Source organism: Pezoporus occidentalis, unplaced genomic scaffold (genome assembly GCF_034315485.1).
Source record: "Pezoporus occidentalis ecotype Australia unplaced genomic scaffold, CSIRO_AGI_Poc_V1 ctg74, whole genome shotgun sequence".
Taxonomy (NCBI): domain Eukaryota; kingdom Metazoa; phylum Chordata; class Aves; order Psittaciformes; family Psittacidae; genus Pezoporus; species Pezoporus occidentalis.
This window is the reverse complement of record NW_026916093.1, coordinates 2,178,521-2,199,635: the sequence shown is the minus strand read 5'-3', so window position 1 is coordinate 2,199,635 and position 21,115 is coordinate 2,178,521. Positions and strand designations below refer to the sequence as shown.

The 21,115-nt window shown below is 37.6% G+C and overlaps 1 protein-coding gene across 1 annotated transcript in view; it reads left to right on the top strand.

Annotated features, from left to right (window-relative positions):
• The window catches only part of ROBO1 (roundabout guidance receptor 1), a 707,430-nt gene that overhangs the window by 514,612 nt on the left and 171,703 nt on the right, over positions 1-21,115 (top strand). The gene's annotated exons all lie outside the window — the stretch shown is intronic.

Genomic DNA, 21,115 nt, shown 5'->3' with positions numbered 1-21,115 from the left:
CATACAGTAAATCTAAAACTGATTCAAGACCTGTAACATCTAGAACAATGCCATATGTGCTGTATTGCTGGTTTCAAATCTTACTGTTCTTTATTTGCATCTAGCTAAGGACACAGTTGATAAAATGACAGCCTAGGAAATCTGCTGTTTAATAAGACTGCCTTGTGTGGTTTTTTTCCTGCATTTGGCTTTTATTTCCCCACCTCTATTTATACAAATCCAAAATGTCTTGGAATTCTTCAGGCAATGTTGGCAACTCTCGTCGGTGAGAGGCATCACAGCCCATAGCAATTTCTCCATGCTATTTACTCGGGAGAGTGGTTGTCCTCAGTGCAGGGTGCCACAGTGCTCTTCAAAGAAAGCCCTGCAGCCTTATTAGAGTGCTTGAACCCAGTAGCCATTAACTTCTCCTCTAACAAGTCTACCAGGCAGAATTCCTTTAGGTTGTTGCATTGGCAGCAGCAGTGGCATAGATAATTTCCCTCCTTCAATGGTGAACAGCAATGTTGAGAAGTATTTCACGTTTATTTTTATCAGGGCTTTACAGGATTGATACTTTCAAATGCACAAGTAGAAGCTGAACTTCCCTGCTTGGTTTCGATAAAGGTTCCTGTTTTGCCTTAGAAAATCTTCCCATGTTAACTGGCTGCATTTAGTTACTGAATCTTTGTTTTCATTAAACAATAACAATGAAAAATAAGTTTAGATTTTTGACATAGCATGAAGCATTGAGTAGATAGTTGTGGAAATTACTGTCATCTTTTCAGCTACTTTTCACAGTTTTCTTATGATGTGAATGTTATCATTTAGTTGCTGCTAATGTGTAATGGTTGTTCAGATAGCGTTCTCAAAGGACAATAGAGATCTCAAAGGATTGACTTATTTATGCTTCCTTCTATTTTCTCACTCCATACAAATCTCAGAAATGCACAAAATGCTAGAGTCATAGAAAGCAGAGAGTACTGCTTCCTCTAATACAAGTTGGGATAGCTTTATTGGTTTGAAAAGATACAAATCCAGGTTTCAGAGAGAGGATTCTTCAGCGAAAGCTCAGAACCCAGGTTCCCCTTCTGACTTCCAAGTGCTGTTTATTCTGCGTATTAGAAAGAGAGGATGTGGCTACTGCTGTCTGTCTCTTTTCTTCTGGGACCTTATTTCTACACTTGGGATGAAGGAGGTTCAGTTAGCCTTTTTAATCCAAGTCGCAATGTGAGGTATGTAGTGGCAAATCACGGGTTGAAGGTTTTCTTCTTGAACAGTTTTCCTTTTGAACGGCTATTGTGAGTGAACGCGGGCAGTTAGTTTCATTTCAGCAAGATGAGACAATGAGGGTAAGTCAGGTTGTGAGTTTTTCCTAATCCTCCCAGTGCGTGTGGCGTGGAAACAAACCCCAAAGTTCAAGCTCATTTTTCTATTTTAAGTTGTATTACTAAAATTTGCTTGGACAAAAGTAATTTAGTAAAATGTTGTTCAAAAGATGTGTTTTCTGTAATAAAATGAGGACAGTAATGCATCTTTTAAATAGGATTGATTATTTATTAACTCAGTGACATTGTATCATTGTTCTGTTCAAATATGCACTTGCTTGTCCTTCAGTTGTTGCACTTCGCAAGATGCTAGAGTTTGTTTTCCCTCTGGCAAACTGGTAAAGTTTTGGCTTGAAAAAAGAACGAAACAGTCATCAAATCTGAGTTCATGAGAAGGTAAGCTACTTACTGGCATACGTTGGAAATTATATTTGCCTTCTCAATCCCTGTTTTGAATACTGTGGATTGATTAACTATGCATGTTTGGAAGGATTTTACTTAGCATAGTATTTTTGCATTCAAGCAGTAGATTAACTGGAAAATGAGTCATTAAACATGATTAACATTTAATTTCTGCTAGGTAGAGACAAGCTTGAAATAGCATTGTACTTCCTGTGACTGTAAAAGTGAACCCAAGGAAAGATGATCTGCTGGTGTATGTTTAGAAGAGTTCACTGCGGTGAATGGCAGTCTTCCCGTTCAGTGCAGGTTTTAGTGGCTTCTAATGAATCTTTGTCTTCATCTTGCTATTCTATGATTCTGTTGTCTTGATTCTTCTTTACAAAGCCCTTATAAACCCTTGGTCGTCATATATAGGAGACTTGCACAGCTGTTATTCACAATTAATGTGAATAAGTATTTAACAAAACTTAGGGTTATTATTATCCTTGGTTAGACTGATCCTGTTGCTTTCAGTTTCATAACTGAAGACGACAACCTAAGAAAATAATCTCTTTTAGTCATTAGTTTTCTGTGTTGGATAATCCTTACTGTTCATTTCCTCATTTTTTCATTTTAATGCAGTAGTGTAAATGTCTTTATTTTTGCACAATGGTACCACATCTGGAGGTGCATTAAGAACAGTATATTTCCTTGCCAGGGTGAAAAAATATACGGACACAGAATTACAGTGAAAAAGGTTCAACATTCTCACTTTATGCTTTCCTGTCAGAATAAACTTCGGAATGTAATATATCAAGTGTACCTTTCAGGTATGAGGAGATATTGCTTAAAAAGTAAGTGTATGTAATGCTGTAGACTAAAGACTTCCATGTATTTTTCAGAATGATTTATTATTTAAGTATTATTGCAATGCCTTTTCTTACTCCCCCCACTCAATATTGACGAATTATAAGTATTTAGGAAACAAAATTATTATAATTGTATGCAGAGAATATATTGCATATAATTCACAGAAGCTGATACTTACTAACAGTATTTTGCTGGATATTACAAAATACTCATTGCAGGAGAACTCAAGAGTCAGCATCTGATTGGAAGGACTGAACTCTGAAAATATATTAAAAGCTGTTGAGTGTTTGATCTGGTAGCACTTAGTAGGTCAAAGACGTTTAGGGGTCACTGCACTTGTACAGATAAAGACATCAGAGTAACCAGGGGGGTAGCATAAATTATTATTTCTACAGTAGTCCTGCTGGAGGATTAATAGGTTAGCTTTATCGGGTTAGTTTAACAGCTTTTAGCACAGTCAGATGACTGAACTTCTTCCACTGTTTATTTAGGGTTTTTTAGTGTGTTTTTTTTTTCTTGGTATAAATGTTCTTCCAAGTTACAGTGAATGAAAGGGATGTTTTGTTCTGTAAATCCTATTATGAACCTTGCCCTTTCCACTTTCTCCATTTGGAAGCATTTTGTGACATTTAATGAGCTTGAGCACTGGATGAAACAAGATTTAGCCTTCTCATATACATGCCGCTGGGCTTGCAGGAGCAACACAGACAAAAATGAAAGTACATCGTAAAGATGTAGAGGGTTTGCCACAGGTCTTGCCTGGACTTCCTAGCAGGCTGTGGAGAATGTGTGGCTGTTAATGTTTCCTGCCTGGAAGTAGCAGCAAATAGTCAAGCGTCTGTTTTATAACTTAATCACTCAGTTACATGTGCAAAGCTATCGCACAGGAGTTGAATTTTGCATATGTTCAGTGGCTTTAGAAAAAAAAAAACAAATTGTGCATCTTTCTCTTCTTGAGTTGTCTTCCACCCCTTATTTTTTTAATGTCTTTGTGTCTTTCCCCAAACCAAATATTCACTATTCAGAACAGCAGAAATGACCTGCTGCTGCTTGTACGAAATGCCAAGTTAAAGACTGAGAAACAAGCTATTAGTAGGCTGGAACTGTTTACTGATATTTACGAGTTCTCAGATGCCATTTGTTATACCAGAGCAATCACAGCTGAAAGATACGTGCAGGATGTACAGTGTGTAGCATGATGTTGTGCCAGCTCAGCTTCTGCACGTCTGGCAGAAAAAAACCTGCAATGATCTGTTGCCAAAATGCTAACAAGGGCCTATGTATCTTTTCTGCTGAAATATTTTCTGAATCACCAGTGATCCATGTGGCAGGCGCCGATTTCAGAATGCTTTGTTCATGCAAAATCCACTAAATCACAGTCTGGATTCCAAAGTCATATACTCCATCATCCCTTGCTGTTCTTTCATCATCTCAGCAAATGTAAATATTGCAGCATTTCTTTCTAACCAGCTCCTGGATGGAGGAGCAGTCCTCCAGGCAGTCACGGAGTTAGTCTTGAAATTTCTGTGCACACCCATGATGGCATGTGATTTGACCATTTAGTAGTGGGATAAGTGACCTTTACCCATTTGGAACCTTAGAGAAATGTAGCTCTTGCCTGGAGAGAGAAGCCCACTTCATGCTGGTTGGCCAGTTTGCTTTTCCAACAATTCCATTGTACTTTGAGGCAACATAAAGGCACCTTCAGGCTCAAATATTTACACCATTATAAAAGATTCTTGTGCAACATTATAATCTTATGAAATACATTTTTACACAAAATAATTATCAGTAATTCAAGGTACAGTTTAATACTTTGTAAGCACCATGAGGTGCTTGGCGTGGCAAAGTCTACCTTGATGTGTCCTGCAGCAAAGGTGTTGCTGAAGATGGGCTGGAAAAGCAGGTTTTTTGACCACTTTTCAGTTTTCTGTTTCTTTTTAACCCCAAAAGAATAGGATCCCAGTGGGTGAAAGTTTTGCCTCCTTAGTCCTTGGCAGAACTCCACAGATCAGTTTTATCACCGAGACTGCCTTCTAGGAAAAACTGCCATGAATGTTAGGCAAAAAAATATGTGCTCCCCTTCATTTTCTTAGGATGTTAACTCTCTTGTCATGCCTTTCCATCTCTCCTGCTCTCTCATATGCATATTCTGCTATCTATGCATATAAAAGTATGCTGTCAGCTGCCATTTGTTTCCTGAAGTGTTTTTTGCCTTTTTTATTTTTTGCAAGTATGCTTGCTGTATGCTGCTGCTGGAATGACAATTTATTAACTCTGAGATGATGAACTGCAGAATGGCTCTTTGGCAGTTGTTGCTGTTCTGAACTCTAATGCTTTTTTCCAGTTGTGGTATCCTTTGATGCCTCAGAAGTCACATCCTTTCTAAATTGACAGATACAGAGAATCAAATGTTATATTTTAATTAGAGATAAGAGCAGTGCTGAAGTCCTTTTGGCCAATAGCCATGACACGCTTTAATAAAGTGCTATAACTTTCACTTAGTGCTCTTTTCAAATCACTACAAGCACTTTCTCTTCTACATAAAATAAATGTAAGCCATAGAGCTCGATTGCTACTACTCAGAGCTTCAAATTCTAAAAGAATTAAACTTATTAGTGCCATGTAGGAGAATACTCAAATACCTGAGGTACTCTCAACTATGTTTGGTTTGATTTGGATTGGGTTGAAAATTTTACAGATTAATCACATTAATGTGCTTTTTAGGAGGTAAGAGATATTACTTTTAATTTATGTGTGACTGTCTTGCAGCCAAAGAGCACATTAGTGTTCAGTCTTTTATCAAGAGCAAATAGCTCTTCCGCTTTCTTCTGCCCACCCTCTGTCCCCTCTCTGCTGTGAGGGGACAGGTGACATTGTGGTACCATGGTTTCTTTCTATGCCCATTGCCTAATTTCTAAACACATATCCTGTCATTTTCTCTAGGTCTGTTTAGTGGCCATCCCATTTTCTTGGCAAGATTTACTTTTCACCTTTTGTCTTCAGTTGAACCACTCTCCATTTTGCCACATCTTCGTTACTCTCCATTTTTACCAGTTAAATCTTTATCCCTTTGCCCCACACTCTACAAACCCTTCATTTAAGAGAAAAATAATCTGTTTTGCCTTCTCTTTCCCTTTGTGTTCACAGTATCATAAGGACTTTGGGTTTTACTTGTTGTGTAGATAATTTCTGCTATATGATTATGATTTATAGGATTATTATTTATGAGTGGTCTCTACATATTCTTTATTTTAATACTGTACTAAATAATCTTTAAGATATAAAATCCCTTAAATACCTCCTTGGGCTGATGCTGTGTACATTTTTTTGTGAAATGAAAATAGATGGGTTGGGTTATTTTATAAGTCTGAAGCAGAAAGTATAATAACCTTTGCTAGACAATATAGGTTCTATCTTCTTATCTGGTTGAGTTGTACGGATAATTATGAGAGATGGTCAGACTTGTTTTGCTGAAATATTCATGTAATGTTTCTCTTGCCTTTCAGTGTTTTCTTTAAGTGGTTATTCCAGTATGGTTATGCTCACCACTCTGCACCACAGTGCTTCACAGAGCTGAATTTCAGCTGAGCTATAAAATAGTTTAGAAGAAGCTTTGGTTCTGCTCTTTCTCTTTACTTAATAGCAAAACATTGTTTATGTACTCCAAAGGATTGCAATCAAACTTTTAACTATCCCATTTTAAAATCCCTACAGTAGTTCTGTAAGTATACTAATTTTTTTTTTGGTTTTGTTAATTTAAATGGCACATTTATTTTGGTAACACAGTCACTTGCATTGTATGAATGTTTTAATAGATTGTACACAAGTCCCAATGGTTTCTATTAGTTGTGCATAATAGATTACCTTGTTTGCCTTGTTAGTATGCCTTGTAGTCGCTTAACTGTGAATCTATGAGATGCTTGGGTCGTTGGCTATCACTAGAGAATACCTGAATGGAAAATGAGCCTGCCTTTAAGTAACAGAGGGATTAACTCTGGTTTTCAGTAGCTGGCTGTGAGCTGATAGCCTCCACAGATAGAAAGGATGTCTAGCCTTGTGGACCAGCTGCTGACACTGGTATATCATCGTATCAGTGACTAGGCTGAGAAATGGCAGTGCATATGATCCTGTAACTGGTTTTCTTGTTTGAACTAACAAGATGTGTGCCCATTCTGTAAATTCCAGAGTCTGCATGAAACCATTGATCATCATTTCTTTGTGCAGCCTTTTAAAAGCAGCCGTGGTCTTCATGTCTATGGTTTTACCATCTGAAACCAAAAGTAGTAATAGACCTAAGTATTTTAAACTAAAACCCCACTAAACATAGTTTACTGAATTTACTTTACTTCACTTCAAAAAAACTGGAATACATTCCATTATAATTTAATTCTATTTCAGGGTTTTAAGTACGTATTACAAACTTAAAATACAAATCAGGGCTTTTTTTCTAAGGGATTAGAAAGCAACCCTGGACCATGTTGCTGGTGCACAAATCTTCAGAGGACTGAGGTCTAAAAATAGACACAAATGATCACGGGGGTAAATGCTTTTGAAGTTACAGTCAAGTTCTGAAATAAGTGTAGGTTCATGTGATTACAATTCATTAATGATTGAAATTAATGATAGTTTTAATATCTCTAGTAAAAAGTGTGCAGTTTATTTATTTAGACTGTAATAAACTTTTGGTTGTAAACGAATGAACAGAAAGTGCTCATTTGCAGGTTTTCGTTGAATAGCTGTGGTCAGTATCAGAGGGTTGTTGAAAGGAAGGTAAATAAAATGAGATATAAGAGAATACTTGCATTTTCCAGGGTTGAAGTCAGGGACCTAAGCCATGGTACTGCCATTCATCTTGGTGGCTTTCAGAGCACTTACCAGTATATTCTTCTCTCAGAATTCAGTTCCCTTGAAAACACACCATAGGTTGATCTGTTGCTAGTTTGATTAAAAATATTCGTTGTATTATTTATATCTTTAATGATATTTTACACATATTCTTCATAGGACAAAAATGAAAATAGCAGGTAAAAAGAAAACGGAACATTCATAGTGCTAATGAATGTGGTGTAACTGGAAATGACTGATTCAGCCAAATGTATTTTGAGTCGAAAACTGTGTTTTGATAAATGATCTTTTCAGCCATCCTTCAAACATATTAAAACACTTAACTATAAATGCAGTGTAGTTCTATATAAGAACTTGAAATGGCTTCAGGGGTGACTGCAGATGGGTAGAAAGTATTAAAAAGCTTGACTGCCTACCAAAGTGGTTTTTCATTTGCCAGCTTCTTGCACCAAATTCATATCCTTCACTGGTTTGCAGAAATGTCATTTGAACCACAGGAACAGTCTTTAGGCTCATGCTGTATATATAGTGCAGAATATTTGTGAGTTGTAAGATTCATAACAAATGCTTAGTTATGAGAGAAATACACCTGTAAATTGCTGTGGATTTTGGTGTAGAACTTACTTGGGAAAAAAAGAAGTTTAATCAGTTAAATGGTCTTGTATTTAGTTCTTTATGTAAGTTTCTTTTAGAGGTGACATTTTTAAATGTCTGGTGTTTTAGGTGGATTCCATGTGGCCTGGAAATGGAGCTGGGACTCCACATACTTAGAATATCTCAGGGTTGTAGGCTTTTCAGAGAGATAAAACCAAAGAAAAGTCTAAGGGGAACTTAGTGAAAAAGTCTGTCTGACAAAGAATTCCTGTTACTCTACCTTTGTCCTAACATCTGCTTTAAAGCTTTTTATTTTTCTGCTCGTAACACACATATTTGGAGTGCAGTGATAAGGTCAATGACAAATTTGCTTATCCCATTCACTTGTTTTTGTAATCTGTTTAGGGTTAGCAGATTTTATATGAACACAAGCAAAAATACAGTAATGTCAATGCCTGTACCACCTTTAGTATTGACTTGAACTCAAGTACTTCTCCATTAGTTTCTTAGACTTCAGCCCACTTCATTTTATTACAGAGACTCTTATTTATAATGAATTCTCTTAGAAAATAACCATTGAGATCATCTGCTTGGAGAACAGTCCACGTGGTCTGCATTAAAAGTGTAAGTTTATAGGGAGATTTTACAAACATGATTGACAGAAGTCTGGAGGTGGTAATCTCACGCAAAACTCAGTATCCTTGAGATGCCAGTTGTTAGGTTTAGCATCCAGCATTGATCAGAATCTTGTTCAGCACTTCATGGATTTGGTTTTAGCCAGTATTTATCTTCTGACACTTATTTTGAGATGGGAAGGAGCTTTCAATTGTTTTCCCATAGCAAAGTCCCTTGAGAAATGAAGAAGACAAAAGTTCTGTCTGCTACTCGTCTCCATCTCCCAGTTCGTAAGTCTTTTTTTACCCCAGTTTCAAGTTTTGGGTCATGGCTGTCCACAATAACACCAGACTTCAGGTCATATTTCTCCACAAATAATGGTATTTCCTGACTTTCTTAATGCTTGGATTTATTTTCAGGCATTTGACTCAGCAGTGGTGTGGCATTGGCGTAATTATTTACAGTTCATTGCTGCCCACAAATTCTATAAAGGCAATAGCAGTGCTTGAAGAATTTTCTTAGCTTCGTATAAAGAATGCTCACAAATTATGTGCTGTAGTTGAGGATGATGCTGCAGTTTTAATGAAGATTTGGCTTGCATTTACCAAAAAGAAGTACAAGTGTTTTAAAGCAATGACAAAAATTGTGCAGATCTACAGGATTTCAGTAGATTTTTTTTTGTTCTTAACCTCTGCTTTTCTACTTTTTTATTAGAAAACTTTGTTTGCTGTTTGTGGGGACTTGCAGTTAGCACTGTCCTGCTGAGGTGAGCGTCTCATTCTGAATTCACATCTACAGCTGCCGCTTTGCTGTCTGAGAAGTTTGGTTCCTAGGATTATCCCCTTTATGTGGGATGGGTTCTAAAGCATGGCAGCTTTATCAGTAGTGACCCTTACCTTAGAAAGATAACGGCTGTAAAAGCGATTTTCTGTTGTGAAGCTTTGTTTTACATGGTAGCCCGTTAGCTTGCTCAGGAAGCAGCACTGCAAGATGTAGGGGAGATTAATTTGAATTTCCTGTGAATCCCAAAGGAATACTGAAAGTCAGTCTAACACTTCTTGAACGAGTACTTGAATCACAACGGCCTTATCTAATGAAGTCAGAAATAGCTGTATATTTTAACTGGAACAGTATAAAACCATTCAAAAAACACCTTGAGTGTTCTAACTTGAAAACTCTTTAAGTTAAGCTGTGCTTTTTTGTTCTTAATATAAATAGTATGAGCTCTTGTCTTTTGGCTGACAGTGGCAATATCTGACAGATATGCAATTCTGACCTAAAATTCCAATAAATGAGTCATTAATAGGATCTTTTTTTCTTAAAATTGGCTGATACTAATTTCTGACTGGTGATTCAGTAAATTGCACAGCACCATTTTAGGCTAGTTCTTTCCATTATTTCACCTAAAGTTTCACAGGTAGTTGTAGCAGACTCTGTGAAGTTGTAACTTTTCTAGCTTGTTTGACATTATGAAACATGAATTTCGCTGTCAGGTACTCTAACCTTATTGTTTTCAGTTATTTTAAGAAAGGGAAGTTTAGGTGCATTATTTTGGCAACTTAAACTTTTGATGGAAATAAATGATCTAATAATAGATTAATATAAATGGATGTGAAGACTCAGAATGTAAAAGAGCATTTCTTACTCTTTTATTTACCAATGCTTCCACTGAATTCAAGGGGACTTTGGTTCTAAATGCTAAGTGTTCTTAATACAGTTGTAGCAGGCAACTGCTGGGTGTATCCCAAATGTCTGTTCTGAAAAAGGAGGAATAAGTGTGCTGAGAACCAAGTGTGGCTGCTACTGAAAGCATAGGTTTTAACTAAGTACAAAGGCAGAGTAGAGTAGCAGTGTTCTGTAGGCAGATTAAAGAGCTGTTGGGTGTGATTTGTGCTTGCCATGATAATCTTTTGATCGTTATTTTCTGAAGTCTAGTCTGTCTCCAGGGAAGTTACAAAATCAGTAGTGTGGACTACAGATGGATCCTATGGGAAATCAAGCTGAAATTCCACAGGTTTCTCCCTGTTATGGCCAAATGTTCTCTGGTCTGAAGGGCCTGCTCTGGCTTCTGTGGTGCGGTATCTTGCTTCTAGCTGTAGCTAATTCTTCATGATCTCTGCTTGAAAGTTGCACCATTTGCTATATATAACAACTAAAATAAATAATGTGGTTGTATTTTAGACACTGCTGGATGCGATGAATTCACTTCAGTGAAGGCTTTGACTTTTGCAGCGAAGTACCAGCTGTGCTTCTCATATTGGTACAAGAAGATTCAAAAGCTTGAAGAGAGAGTACAAAATATGGGGGCCAGTTGCTAGCTTAGGAAGAAATATCCTTTTGAAGATTAGAAAGAAATTCTAGGTCCACAGTCGCCGATTGTTGACTTAATTAGATCCAGCATCCTACTGTAAATGAATTAGTATTTACCTCCTGTGCCCACATTTCTCAGGAAGGTTGTGATTTTTGTTGTTCTGACTACCTCTTGAGATTTGAGGATGTGTCTTGAAAGCTCTGAAAGCCATTTGTCTGAAATCCATTCTCCAAATATCGGCTAACTAAAATTAGCAATATTAAAGTTAATCACTTCGCACACTGTAGAAACAAAAGCTTCAAGCATTTGTGCCTACATTTAATAGATTTTATTAATCATTTGTCATTAACTTCTCTGTGAAGTTGGTTTCTTGAGCATCTGCAATAAAACATACAAAATGCTTTTGCTAGACACAAAGGTTCTGCCTTTTAAAAAAAAATACGTAATTTAGTAACAGAAGAGGGAAAACAGGTTAATTTAGTTTAAAGCCTGCTTTATTGAGAGAAAAACATGCATTCGTAGAATCACAGACTGGTTTGGGCTGGAAGGGACATTAAGGTCATCCAGTTCCAACCCCCTGCCATGGGCAGGGACACCTCACACTAGACCATGTCACCCAGCACTCTATCCAAGCTGGCCTTGAATGCTGCCATTGATGGAGCATTCACAACTCACTTGGGCCTTACAGTAAAGAACTTCTTTCTTATATCCAACCTGAACTTCCCCATGATTGGATTCATTTCAGAAAGACTTTTTTTTTCAGGATATTCAAACAAAATGTAACTTAAGACTTACGCGAATGATTCGTAATTAAACGCATGAGGTTTCTTTGTAACAGTAGTTTGTCATATCTGCTGCTTGTTGCTTCTAAAATCAGGCTTACTGTGGAGAAGGACTTTTGATTTGTTTGCTGTGGAATTAATTATTATGAACATAGAATGATGATATATGAAGTTCATCCTGTGATACAAACCAATACGGATCCTATTGCAGTTAACAACCAAATTGTCAGTATATAGTTTTGGATTTTTGACTGTCTAGATGTGTCTCTTCATGCATACCATTCAAGCAGACTGATTTGCAGCTTTTAGTTCATATTGATTTCCAGCTGCCAGTGTGGTTTAGCTAACTTAATAGAACCATGACTGCTTGAATACGAGTGGTTATTTGCTTTCAGCTTTTTCACTGTCAGGAAGGGAAGAGAATTTATGAATGAAGTCTTGAAGGATACCTTTTATCATAGCCTCTGATGAGCTTATTAAAAAGAACATGTAAGCATCTAAAACTGATTAGGGGTAATTTAAGTTAGAAGAAAATGTTGTTAGTTTAGCTGATGGCAGGGGACTCATCAGCATCATATGCGATAGTTTAGATGTCTGATAGGTCTGATGCAATATCATTAGATCATCCTTAAAGCAGAGCTGTTGAATTTTTGTTCTCTATAATTCTGGTTAGTTCTCTTGCAGAAAAACTTCCATGCCAAAATAATTTCAGATTCCCTTTCAAAGAATATGCATTCTGCTTCATAAAATATTCTCCAGCACAGTACAAAATAGTTCTACCACTGTCTGGAGGTGTTTTACAAATAAGCCATTGCTGTTACTGTTTTAGAGAGGGTGTTTGGTTTTTGACAGACACTTGGTTGCTGACTGCTGTGGGTTAACTCCAGTGGGCACCCAGACGCTCACTCTCTCACCTCAGGGAGATGGTGAAGAGAATCAGAAGGGTGAAAGTGAGAAAACTTGTGGGTTGAGATAAAGACAGTTCAACAGGTAGAGTAAAAGCCACACACGCAATCAAAGCAAAGCAAGGAATACATTCGCCACTTCCCATCGGTAGGCAGGAGTTCAGCCATTTCCAGGAAAGCAGGGCTACAGCATGCATAATAGTGACTTGGAAGACAAACATCATCACTCCAAATATCCCTCTCCCTTCTGCCTTCCTTCTTCTTCCCCCAGCTCTTTGTGCTGAGCATGACACCCTATGGTCTGGGACATCCCTTTGGTCAGTTGGGGTCAGCTGTCCTGGCCATGTCCCCTCCCAGCTCCTTGTGCACCCCCAGACTACTCACTGGTGGGGTGGGGTGAGGAGCAAGAATGGCCTTGGCTCTGTGCAAGGACTGCGCAGCGGTAACTAAAACATCCCTGTGTTATCAGCGCTGTTCTCAGCACAATCCAAAACATAGCCCTATACTAGCTACTAGGGAGAAAATTAACTCCATCCTAACCAATACACTGACCAAGAATACAGCAGTGCAGAAGGCAGATTCCCTGAGTTGCTCTGTTCATGTTTAAACACCTAAATCAAGCTAGTGTCATCATAACCATTACTATTATTTTATGTTCTGCTGTTTGCATTGTTCTCAGTTGGGAACTGAAACCTTTTTGTAAACCAAGACTGAACATTTGAATTTGTGTTTCTGATTTGGTACTTTATGCTTTAGGAAAGTTATTTTCTGTTCCAGGATCTGGTTAAATTCAGCTATAATAATATGAAATTTCATGCTAGTCAAATAGACTTGAATACTTTAACGACAACTGTAACCATGTTACCATTTTGTTTTAAACCAGTACTTGTTTGGCAGTAAGTTCTGAAATTAGCAGTGTTGTTGAAATTACATGTATGGAAAATATGATGCTTACTTTCTACAAAATCCATATTCATGTGTTTCACAGAGGGGAATGTACAAGTATCACACAGTCATTTGTTGAACAGTCACTGTTCACACAGTCGCTGTTGAACAGTGACCTTAAAGATCTCCAGTCCTTTCCACTTTGGTTATTACTGCTGTCTTTCTTTGAAGATATGCTTCATATCACACTCTCCCATTATATCTGTCTTGGTCCACATTTAATGGATTATTAAATTGTTTTTCCTCTGGAATTCTAGGAAAAAAACTTCTAGATTTATTTCATATATATGTTGCTGTATATAAATTAAAATCATTCATGGGATTGGCATAAATGACTGTTGTTCGGGGGGCGGGGGGAAGTGGGTACTGACTCACACTGATGTCAGTTTCATGCAGATGTGGTAATTCAGTTTGTAACAGAATCCAGTTTCCTTAAATTCAGGCCACTTCCAGAGCTAAAAGCTTAGTGTTTGATTAATTGTTTTGAAGGGGTTTCATTCTATTTAAGGACTGGTTTTATTAATGTATTCTTCAAACCGAGACATAAAACATTATCGCTTTCTCAATCGCTATAGTAAGTGTTGAGATCTGAGAGGACCAGCTGTAGCAGCTGTGTTCCCCCTTGAATCTGGAAGCTAAGAAACTTTCATCTCTGTTGCTGTCTCAGCTGCCGGTCTCGGGCTATGGCCTTCCCATAACTCAAACCAATTTCAAAGCAATGTAAGTAACCTCGTTGGAATGCTTTTGGAAAACTGCAGGAAGAGGGGTTTTTTCTTCTTCTTTTTAAAGTAGTGCCTGTCCATTCTGTATGAATGTTTCCATTTTAAAGCAATCTATGCATGATGTCTGTTGTGAACTGACAGACCCATCCTACAACCAGGTGCGGAATTTTGTTGCTGTTTCTTAAATGAGAAAAAATATGCAGATGACACATAAAGACTGAGCTTAAGAGGTTTGTTTAAATCTCTTTGATAGCTGCTTATAAGGGTATGACCTTTGAATCAGGTAGCACACAGAACTGTGTTTCAGGCATAGGTTTGCTATAATGGTGATGTTCCTGAAAGACGTACAAACATTTCTAAGTTATATTGACACGATGGGCAGAATTGTGTTAAAGAATGGCAAAGCAGTGGGAGGAGAGCTTTTGAGACCTCACGGTAAGACCACACATTTACATGGGGGTTACTCCCTTCTGGATGTTTCTGACCTCAGAGAGAACCTCAGATTTTTTAGCCTTTCTTGACTGACTCCAGCGAAGTGTAAAATAGTAATAAGTGCGGGACTTTACAGGAAGGGAGGAATTCCTGCTGCTGACCTTCAGCAAAACTGAAAGAAAAGCCTTTGTTTTTCCTTCGGAATCCTAGAACTGTGATTGCCAAGCTGATGAAACACAGGAGAAAGCCCTTCTCTCCCCTGCAGTGTAGTGACAAAGTGGCTTACAGTCTCGCTAATAAGAAGCTGTCAATAGGGAAGAGTGGTAAGGATTCAGAATGCTAAGTCAGTAGCAAAAAATTGTTGGTGCTAATAAAACTTTAATTTATCAAAAGAAATAATCAGGCGAGGATCTGCTTTTCTGGATGCACCCGCAAAGTAAACACTGGAAGCACCACTTGCAGCATTACAGAAGAACCAGCAATGACTCTCTGAGGGTTCTATAATTAAATGTTTTATGGTTTAATTTTATCTAATTATTTGCAGCAGTTTATCTCCAGATAAGATAAGTCTGTTCCAAAAGATCTGGGTGAATTAGCTCTCTTTTCAGTGTAGACAATGAACATGTTTCTGTCTCACAAAGGACAGTCAGAGCTACTTGGGATTCATTGAGATGTTTCTATTTTCAAAATAAATGCTGCCTTCTAGCCTAGCCCTGAACTTTCTCCTGTTTGACCTGGCTTTGACCACTGCTTTGTGATGGGACGATCAGGGAGACAGTGCTACAGAAAGCACTGGGTGGGTGCCAGACAGGTTTGCAGTGTAAAGACCCTACATCCTTCCGTATAGGTTCAGCTCGTATTGCTCCAGTCATTGTTTCTGCTCATATAACTGCAGCTGCAACTTTCAGATGCATAAAATTTCTCTTAAGCAGATAGCAAAAGCATGCTTGAATGGCAGACTGTCAGTGCTGACTTTCACTTTCCAGCTATTGACCCAATTAGTAGTCTCATGGTGAATTCCAAATTAAGTGGTATTTTACAGCACTAGCACAGGGCTAGTAATCACTCTGTTAGGCCAGCAGGGAAAAGCATCATCCTCTTAATTTCTGGTGTCAGGGGGACTTTTGGAGTTTATGGATGATGATTTGTGTGTCACTTCCCTTTATGACTGGTAACTGAATGATTTATAGTTTATCATTTCATCTTTCTGTTCAGTAAAGGACTAATATAGAAGTATATTTTGGGAGTGTAGGAAATCAGAAGAATTTAAGCACAAGGTTTCATTACTATTCTTTGAACCTTCTAACTGATTTGACCTTTATCCATAAAGCAGTCGCTGTGGTCAACAAAGGCTTGTATTGATTTACAGCACAGCCAACCTGTCAATTCTAAACGCAGCCTTTGACCTTTTGTTTTGTTGCTGGAAAAATTATGGTACATGCTTGAGTCATACTGTTTAATGGGGTTTTCCTATATTCAAAAGGCTCATTCTAAATAAATCAGCCAGTTTAGTAATGTAGGTGGCAGGAGAAAGCAAATTGTCCATAATTAAGAAGTTCAGAAAACCTGACTACCAAAAATATTTCTCGGAATTGAACAATGAGTTTGTTCAGGGGACAGTAAATGTGCATGCTTCACAATGGGTAGCTGCCTTCTGTTACTGCATGTGTTTTAATTCCTTCTTGCTTGTCTTTTAAGTTGCATCTGCACCAAGTGGGGGGAAAGAAGTGGTAAACAAGCTCCTGATTGCTGTATTTTTCATATTTTAAGCTTCCTCCTTTTGAATCTTGCTCACACAGCAAACACCACTGAGAGAAGGTCTGTTTACTTCCCACCTCTTCGTCATAAAGCATGTGTTTGCCCTCTTCTCTAGAGCAAGGTAGAGCTCTTCACAGCAACTTTAACCTCAAACACATGAAGGATGCATTTTGTTTTTTTTTGCTAGGATGTCAGCTCAGGCAGATAGTGTTTACATTGCTCAGTAATAATGGCTTATGTAAGTTCAATGTAAATGGCTCACTGGCCATTTGATTGTGCAGATGGCTTCTTTTCTTTGGCTTGTCTCTATTTGGTTTGTTTAAAGTTGTTTGTAAAAAGCAGTTAATGGAACTAATCTAAATGAATGATTGTCCTTGCACATGCACGCTCCCTCTCCCCACCCCCAAAACTAAGTTAGTTTTGTACAGTGACTAGCAGTTGGTTATTTCTGCAGAGTAGGTTATGGTGTTGTCATTGGGGGTGTATGGATAGATAGCACTATGCTTATAATCATCCTCATAGTCTCAAAGCTTATTATCTTCTCAGTTCATTATTTTGGTCTCGCATTCATGTTTAGTAATGGGAAATACTTCTATTAAAACATGAACAAAATTTGCAGGGAATACAAAATGCTGCTAAACATAATTTAGAGCAAAAAATTACGTTTCTATGTTGAAGGGAAAAATGTAATTGCGTTTTAGAGTGGACAGAAACCTTAGCTGTTAGAGTTCTGATCTAGGTTTGACTATGACAAAGAGCTCAGCAAATTCCCTTTGTTAACTGGATGTTTTTATACAGTTTACCTGAAAAAAAAAAAAAAACAAACTTCCTTTGTTCTTTAAAGCTGGATGACAGACTTCTGTAACGTGTCACAGGTAACTGCTAGTACCTTCAGGAATATTCTTTTTATAGAACAAAGACTCTGTCATTAATCTGAATATCTTGGCACCCCAAATTGCCCATCCATACATGCAGGTATCCTTGCAGCTTCATTTTTATCTAGGACTCAGTCTAAATAAAAATGAAGAATTCCCTGTCATACATACCTGTAAAATAGGTCTAGATGTAGGTCCTTATAGATAAAAATTAATCCCCTATCATACAGACCTATCACAGTCTAGGTCTGTATGATAGGGGATTAGATATGCTTGCAGGAACACACAGCTGTATCAAAGAGGTTGTCAATACTAACCTCCTTTTAATGATCATTCATTTTGAATTCCAAATTCAAATTGATGCTTGGATCTTGTTTCCATGACTACAGTTGCAGTTCTCTGAGATTGGTAATATTTGATGCCTATATAAATCAGCATTTCATGTACAAGAAATATGTGGATAGGTGTAAATTAATATCGGGTTAGATTCTCCTTTACGTGAAGACTGGAACAAAATATCATGACAACTTGCTATATACCTAGCAGGCATGATACTAGAAGACAATGTGAGGATATGTGGCTCTGTGCAGTATTAATATACTGAAAGGAGTCATATTTAGACATGGCTGATTTGGTTAGGCAGGCAAACTCTCCTGTTCTACTTACCCCAGGGAAAACAGATGCCAATGCAGAGGAAAAGCTTTAATAATAGCAGTAGATTTGCCATCTGTCACCTTGCTGGACAAATAATCAAGGATTAAAGATTTAACGCCTGAGAGGGATTTTTTTTTTTTTTCCTTATTTAATTTCTGTTCTGGATTTTGTATGTAAATCCCTACGAACACTTCAGTGGAGTTTACTGTACTTACATTTTCCTATGGAGACCAACCTTCAAATATCTTCTCCTGAAATCCCACCTTTTGTAAGCAGCTTTGGAACACATGTAGTTATCAAGGGGTGCATCATGGAAGAGATCTTGTTTGATTCCTTTGCAACTAGATTTGTCCCTCTTCGTTATTTCCCTGGAATGAAAAGAAGAAAGAATTCGAGTGATTATTACTATGTGTTGCTACAGAACGTGAGAGCTGAAATCACCATTTTAAGGAGCCTTACTCATTGGAATTAAGTGCAAATGTACACTTACAAATAAAACCCAAGCACCCCTGCTTTGTATGAGCTCTTTGGGCAATAAGTTTTAACTTGCTGCAAGGTTAGACAAGACACTGAGAATGTGGGTGTTAAAGATGGTTCTTGCTTTTGGGAGGGGCACTTGCCCCTCCATTATTTCTTAACACTGAAATAAACAGTTGCTGTAGTTTACCCATTTCAATTGCTAAATAGAGAAGGAAAACAGGAGGAGAAGAAACTGCAATGTGTGCTATGTATGATACCATGCACAATTAAGGTAGGTTTATGATGGGGTATAGTAGATGGGTAAATAAAAAAAACCATCCAGAGGGAATACAAGCTAGTAATGTAAGAAGTAAATGGTGACAATGACAGCCCATCAGCAGACTAATGTTTTTTGAGTTCTGTGCAAATATTGCAACAGGACATCTTTGATAAAACTGCTTTGTGACTTGAGACTTTTGTGGGAAGCATTACTGTTGCAGGGAGGATATTTAGAAATTACACAGTTGTCTGTAGGGGAAAATGGAGTAAAGGAAATACTGATGAAACACGAGATAGATGAAGGAGTAAGATATGAAGCAGCTTCAGAAGTTAAGGTTATTCTAGAGAATAGCACTTGAATTGTTACCATAATAAAACTGTCTATATGTGAGCCCTTCAGTTGTGTGACTAAACTCGCAAAGGGATAAAGAGAGCAGAGTCTTTCTAAGTATCTGATTCCAGTTGTGGAGCAGGTTCCAGTCTCAAAGAACGATGAGATTGAAATCATTATTGTATTTTCAGTCTCAGTTAAGAAGTACTTTGTTTTTCTCTGCCAGAGACGTGATGATATACCATTGACTCTTTCTGACAGTATTTAACAAAATAAGTGCAAAAACCACAGAAACAATTTTCCTCTCATGTTCTGTGTTTTTATAACATGGAAATCTCCAAGTCACGCATCGCTTTTTCACCTGTTTAGAGACTGTAGAAGAAAATTAGCAGTACACATGCAATATTCGCATGACCTTGTACACCATGGATTTTATATCCCTCGCAGAGGGTATCATCCCTCTTGCTCTTATGGCAAAAAGCCATTTGCTTTCAATTTATTAATTACAGAGGGACTTGCAACTTCTTAAGGTTGACACTAAGATAACTGAACTGATCTTTTCAGTTGTCCAGTTGCATCATGAGATGAAGCTATTATAATTACCATCTTAATTTGACTCGGATGACGATAATAGAAAAAACAGCTATTGTACCTGTTGCTGGCCTCCCCTACTTTCATCAAATAGCTTTGAGAGTAGTCAGTTCACAAGTGAGTAGCTGGTTGTAAATTAGTCAGCATTTTACCACTTCCCTTAGAGAAAGCCAGGACTCTTTTGGGTATGTACAGGTTGTGTGTCCTTGAAAACTGCGATTACAGGCCTCAGCTGGGATGTTCATTGAGAGGACAAGTGGACTCTTTCGGAGCTAGTAGCCTCATTTTGCCTAGAATTTTATTTTCTCCTTATTTTTAATTACTGGGCTTTCAATTTACTGTGTGCAGAAGAATTAAGGAGTGGGATTTTCAAAAGACTCTGCAGTGGCCTCATCTGTACTCGGTGAAGTTAGTGGTAAAATACTCAAAGCTGGATTTGATAGGATTAAGCCGATTTACACCATCTGTGAATCTGGCCCCCATTAACTTCAGTGGTAGCAGATTTAACCAACATTGAGCCCTTTTGAAAGCCCCATCCTAATTTGGTAGTAAATAGTGGATGTCAAAGACGAGTTAAAAATAAATTGGGTATTTCCAGAGCATCAGCCTAGGTTTCCTATTGTCTTTTGTAGTTATATCTTCAGTCTTACAGCTTTAATATATCCTGTACATGATGATCTGTAGACAGCCTGTTTTTTTCAGCTACTGTTGTTTTTACTCTGTCCAGTCACAGGCAATCTTAAATCACAGGTCTACAAATAGCTTTTTGTTTGTGGAGCTGATTTCACAAAGAATAGATGTGTGGGGTTTGTGGTGTGTGTTTGTACACTTGTTCTTTTGGAAGAGAGAGGGGTTAGAAAGGCAAAATTTCTCACTACCAAGTATAACATTCACTTGTTTTATTATTATTTTGACAATAGGTAGTATCACGCAAATCCATAAAGCTAACTTATTTTCTTTTCATATGCATATGTCTGCATATTTCTCTGTGTGTGAGCATCTGTTTATATTTTTACATATCTGTTAGACATAGATATTTTTAGTTATTGTCCGTGTCCATTTATATTTCTTACTAATCAGAGGATGCATTTTATGGCAGTACTTAAAGGATTGGTGGTATGTCATAAGAAATCGCGCAAAAATAATTCTGCCTTTTGGAATCGTCCCAATTTGTTCATCTGAGGATTAAGATAAAGTGCCAAATACTTAATGTCACGGCGTTGCTGTAGAATTTGCTAAATAGACAAGTAGTCAAGTACTGCAGTTACTGCCTATTTCACCCTTTGTACTCAAATATTTTTTTTGTCTGGGATGGTGTAAAGCACATGTCTGAGTTACTTTTTAACTCAAATACTCTGTATGAAATTCAGCAGGAAGGATTGTCCACATGCTTGGAGTTGATCACTGCCACTGCTAAAGCTTTCCATTCAGGACAGATAGGGAGAAAAATGGCATT